The sequence below is a fragment of the Vigna unguiculata genome, chromosome 1, assembly GCF_037176805.1.
Source record: "Vigna unguiculata cultivar grain cowpea cultivar isolate G323 ecotype 2 chromosome 1, ASM3717680v1, whole genome shotgun sequence".
NCBI lineage: Eukaryota > Viridiplantae > Streptophyta > Magnoliopsida > Fabales > Fabaceae > Vigna > Vigna unguiculata.
In genome coordinates, this window is record NC_140792.1 from 9,272,831 (window position 1) to 9,278,890 (window position 6,060).

Here is a 6,060-nt window from a genome sequence, read left to right on the forward strand (position 1 = left end):
TTCACAAGTATTTTTTACAAAATTTTATGTGAAACATGTTTGATAAAATATTTGTAAAAAAAATGATAACAATTCTTACAAATTATTTTTAACAAAATTCGTAAGTATTTCCTAAAAAAAATTCAAAATAAAATGATAGGAAATGTGTGTGTTTTAAGTAGTGTAAGTTTATTAAATTGAATTAAATATGATTACTTCTCAAAATAAAAATTCAAGCAATAAGTAAAATAATATCAATATAATATATATATATATATATATATATATATATATATATATATATATATATATATATATATATATATATATATATATATAATCTTTAGACAATATTAGTTATTATATCCACACTTAAATATTGTGACATTGCATATTGAAAAAAAAAGATATTATGACATTCATATTTAATTTTATTTTATGTTTAATTTTTACTAGTGTACACTATAATTTTGAGAAAAAGTTATATGGTAATTACACTTTTTTATTTTACAGTTATAAAGTACGACAATTTAATTCAATCAGATTTAATATATTACACTAAAATTTCAAAAAACATTATTTATGTAGATATAATACTTTTATCACAGTTAGAATAGACTTTGCGAATCTTACAAATGTAACATCCTAAAAACTAGATAACCTCAGATTAATAAAACGTCACATACATAAATATTCGAAGACTATAGAGTTTGGAGTATGGAGGTACACAGAACACCAAACATACTCATTACACATACAAAGAGGTCTCACACGGCCCAAAACAAGAACACAAGTGAAAATAGTAGTTCTAGGCGAAACCATCATAACTAATAAAGCTCCTTCCGCGATGGGCCCCACGGTGGATCCAATACCCATCCATAACCATCAAGCTGAAGCATCCCTACTATCATTGCCACTGCCAGGGGTTTTCACATCTGCTCACATCAATAAAATTGATGATCATCGCAAAGGAAAACAACACACAACCATGCAAACAAGCGAAAGGGTAAGCTAGAGCACAAGGTTTTTACATCATAACACACAATGTCCAATCACATAGTCAAGCATAATTAATGGAAAACCACACAGGAGATACCAAACCATTTAAAACTCCAATATTAGACAATCCGGATACGTATAACGAGGCACCACCGCAAAACAGTGGAATTATGTCCTAGCAGTGAGGCGTCACCACGAGGCCTTCGCGGAATTACACCCTTACAAAAGGCACCACCACGTGGCCTTCGTGGAATTACGTCTTGGCCGTGAGGCACCACCACGTTATCCTCGTGGAATGACGTTTTGTTGTTGAGGCACCACCATGAACTCTCACCTCGAGGTTCGTGGAATTAAGTCTAATAGATGAGGTACCACCATGGAATCCCCCTAGGAGGGCCCATGGAATTACCTCCATTAAGTGGGGCACCACCATAAGCTCTCCCTACGAGAGCCATGGAATTACGTCCTACTGACACTTTGTACGTATTTCACCAACCAATCAGAAAGTTTCCATAATACCAACATCATGCATAAACAACAATTCATACTTCTCATGCTTCCCAATTCATACAATAAGCAACCATATTAGTGGGCCATTCACATTGTAGCACAAAACCTGCCCCAGCCTCGCTCAGGCTAGAAGACCTCGCTTAGGCGAGAGATCCTCTCGCTCAGGCGAGCCCCTCCTCACCTAGGCGAGAGCTTGAGCCTTTGAGCAGCGGCCCCTGCGGATTCTCGCTCAGGCAAGTCCCTTCTCGCCTAGGCGAGCCCCTCCTCACCTAGGCGAGAGCTTGAGCCTTTGAACCGCGGCCCCTGCGGATTCTCGCTCAGGCAAGTCCCTTCTCGCCTAGGCGAGATCACGCCTCGCTCAAAATGAAATCCAGTCGCCTGGGCAACAGTTTGCACATATAAGCTTGGGCGAGCCTCTGTTAGTCTCGCCTGGGCGAGACACGCTCGCTTAGGCGAGAAAAAAGTGCCCACCATTGTTCACTCGCGGAAACACAAAACGCAACACCAAAAGAAATCACGCTTTCACCAATATCACACAATCAACCACAAGCATACATCACGCATATGATTCAGACCTAGAAGCATACAAAATTACAGATGACTATAAACTCAAGCTTCCCTTACCTGGAAAGGGTTTAGCAAACGACTTCGACACCTGACTCAACGAACCCAACAACTTCGAAAATGGACCCAAGAGCTGAGAATAAAGACACGAGGAATAGTAAGGTTGCTACAGTAAGCCCAACAGAATAATGAGAACCAACTTAGAATGTGAAGAGCACGGTTCAAGAACAACTTACGTGACGGGAGAACGAGGTTTGGCTAGCTCGAAAGGGACGTAGGATCAAACCCTAGCAGAGCTCTTGAAAGGAAAGGGGAGTGTGACGGCTGCGTTTTCTGTAGAGTGAAAGAAAAGGATGAGACTAAGGTAGATTAGATTCGAATCCTTTTTTTGGGCCAGCCCTTAGGCCCAATCGATTGGGCAGCCCTTAAAGTAAACGGGCCTTACAACAACCGATCAATTTTTAATAATCTTGCTGTTATTTATCTCTAGTAGTCTTATTCTTATTATTCCAAGCATATACATTATATATCTGAGTATATACATTGTAAAAGTTGAACTGGCGATAAAATATTATAATGCGTAAATTAATAAATCACACTTTTTATTTTATTTTATTATACTATTCTGTCTAGAGATGAATGGATATTTATATAAAGAGCTTAAATAGTTGTGGTATTAATGGATGAGATGTTGACGTGTATTTGGTCCCTATTTTATTATGAACAGGAAGAATCTATAATGATGTAGACTTTATACCATATTTGAATGAAATTTTCACCTTTGGGTTTCGATATTGCGGTCATATTCCTAACCTTAACAACATATTTTGGAGAAATAGGTGTATGCAATTTTTCCATTCTTTTTTTGGCAAAGAAGAAGAAAAAGAAGTAGCAGTGATGGGCATGCAAGACATGGTTACATTGAAAAAATATTTATTTGTATGTAATAGTATAGTACGTTTTAGTTGATTAATTAATGGTGCAAATAAAGGGGTGTGCTACATCTGCGGCTCCACTCATTTCAGAGAATAAACATCAAAGTCATACGAGAAGTTAGGTGAGCAACTTTAAAGACTATGATAAAAATTAAATTGGTCATTTAATGTTTGTTAGGTCTATTAATGACTTGGTCTAGTAACTGCTCTTAATTACATTCATGCAGCAGTAGCATCCATTAAACACATCATTTTGACAAAGTGTAGGTGAATGCTCTTTTCAAACATTTATAGGACACAACAACATTTTCTACATCACTTTCCCTTTAAATCATCTCTCATGTCACTACCAACAAAAATGGCTCAACTTTTAAACACTTCAAATCAAATTTCGATTTAGGTTCAACTTTACTTTTTGTTCGAGATTTTACATTAATCACATATAAAACAGATTTATAACACGTAAGTGTGTACAAACTTTATTTTACGAATCAATTTTATACTAGTAAAATTTTGAAGCATCATAAATGTGAAATTTTAGTCTCTTAAGAGAGTTTCTCCACTAGTTAACATTTCTTGATGTCGCATTGTCTGATTAAGTAAAATCTTAAGTTAATAAAACTAATTAAGTGTAACGTTTAAAAGATTCAATTAGCAGTTAAACATGAAAAGACTAAATTGGATAAGTTGATGGAGTAGTTAAACACCTTTCACTTTATACTGTGGAAACTACAATCCTGAAGTGGGAAATTATATCTTTCCTTATTGTGTGTGTGAAAAATTTTCAACCGAAACAAAAACTAAGAATGGTGAAAGAAATTAGTCTCTAACCTAATTGATTTAGAGAAGAACCTGAAAAGAAAAAAAGAAAACTCTAAATCATTAAATGTCTCACATCAACTAAAAATAAAAGATATTTAGTATGTAAGTGAATGTAAATTTCACTTGAAAAAGTTGATTTTGTTATATTGAGTTAGATAAAAATTTATTTATTATGATTAATATATTTAAAAAAGGAAAATAAAAACGCAATTAAATATAAATTTGTGACAATAGTTATCCATGATGGTTGTTCCTTTTATATTTAATTTGTATGACTGTGAATGGTTAGCAGGAGCAGCACAACTTGTTGGTTGTATAACAAATTGGGGAGACCTATTTAATGTAAGAGGGAGTGAGTGAGAGGGGCAACCATAGAGCATTTATTTTTCCTAACCTGAATTTGTTTAAGATTTCTATCAAGTGTGTGTTGCTCATGACCATGACGATGGACACCAAATTATTATTCGACAGTATAGTAGTTGAACCATCAATGTGAGTTCATGCTTAAAAAAGGAGGAGACAATTTTTTCAAGAAAAAACAAGTTAGAGAAAAATTGTTGTAGTATAGTACCATTGCTAAAAAGATTGAGATGGGTGAGTGTGAATGGTTTGGAACTTTACATAAAAGTGAATGCTACAAAGTATAGTAGTAATTATAATTATTATAATTCCAACTAAAACGTTGAAGAAAATATGATGGAAAATTTGAAGGGAGACATAAAATAAAAGTAACTGATTTGACTTTGAAAACCCTAGCTATAGTGAGTTGATTTATGCTCCAGGTTAATTATTTTCATTGTCCCCGCAATTATTGGTGGACTAATGAAAACGACTTGGCTTCAAGTGCTCATCGTAAACTTAATAAGAGTACTGAACACTCAGTGTATAAATTATATATAGTCCTTCCTCTGGATTCTCTTTCAATCCTTTAGTTTTCTTCAAAAAAAAAAGTTTTAAAATAATGTGTTTTAATCGTCAAAACTTTGATCATTGACTTGGGTAGGATATTAAATTAATGGATCGTTTACTTGAAAAGTTGAGCCACTTGTTAAACCACATAAATTATTGCTTATTATGATACGAAAATACATATATTATATACCATTTATTTACAAATTCTTGTTTGTTGGTAATTTGCAACGTACTTAATTTTATCAAAGGAAGCTATTTTATCATTATAATTTTCGCAGTATATGATTATAATATCCGCTAAGTGCTAGGTTTTTGAAAGAAAAAAATCAAAAGCTTAATTGTTAGTATTTGTTTACGATTTTCAAAATCTAAGATAACATTTTTTTTCTTTGCAAATATATATGAATTTTTCTCTTAACTTTAATTAATTTGAAGATTTATTATAAAAGTTAAAATAAAAAATTACGTGACATTCAAGGATTTCGAAAATGCATAAGAGTAGGAGTGGAGTGTAAGTAGAACTCTGATTATTTTATTATTTAAAACTCAAGATATAAAGAGAAAATTAGGTAATTGAGTTTCATTATAAAATTTACTATCTCTCTAAAATTATTTTTTTTATTCTCTCTAAGAATATGATCAAGTTTTTTATTCATTGAAGATGGAAGTGCAACATAGGAGTTCTGGACTAGAAGGCAACAATCTTATCTGATCAAAATCTCGATCAAAGTAAGTTCACCTTCTATCTTTTTTTAATCAATTTAGTGATATGCTTGCATGTGTGGAAAAACCTCCTTGCATGTGATTCTTTCGAGTTCAAGATGAATCTTTGTTTGTTGATCATTAGGATGACTTCAGATAATTGATATGAGTTTTCTTTGTGTAGAAAGAAGATCCTATGAGAGTTTAAGTTTATGGAACATGGTAGAGATAAAAGCTCAAATCTAAGAAAAAGGAAGCTAGTTATTCCTTCTTATTCATTGATTGTGATGTCATGTGATATTGTGGTATGAGTGAAATATGTGATGAGATGTTATGATGTTGGTTGTAAATTTTTACTCAATATGGTGCATTAGAAGATTTCATGTGTTGACAATTGTTACTCAATCTTTAATTATGGAATGTATGAGCTTTTGTGCGAGTATAAATCCTTGCATATATATTAGCTAAGTCAAGTGATTTAATTTGAAGTAGATTTTAAACTAAATGTAGTTATTTTGACAATGAGGAATTAGTAAAAGTACCTAAATAAACCAAAGGGATCCACTAAAATATATATATATATATATATATATATATATATATATATATATATATATATATATATATATATATATAT

At 32.7% G+C, this 6,060-nt stretch overlaps 1 long non-coding RNA gene across 1 annotated transcript; it reads right to left on the reverse strand.

Annotated features, from left to right (window-relative positions):
- Positions 1 to 646: 646 nt before the first annotated feature.
- On the reverse strand, positions 647 to 2,436 carry LOC114174486 (uncharacterized). Its single transcript, XR_003602688.2, has 3 exons — positions 2,289 to 2,436; positions 2,113 to 2,185; positions 647 to 914 (listed from the first exon to the last, which is right to left on the reverse strand). It is a non-coding gene; the product is annotated as an uncharacterized LOC114174486 (long non-coding RNA).
- Between the last annotated feature and the right edge of the window lie 3,624 nt (positions 2,437 to 6,060).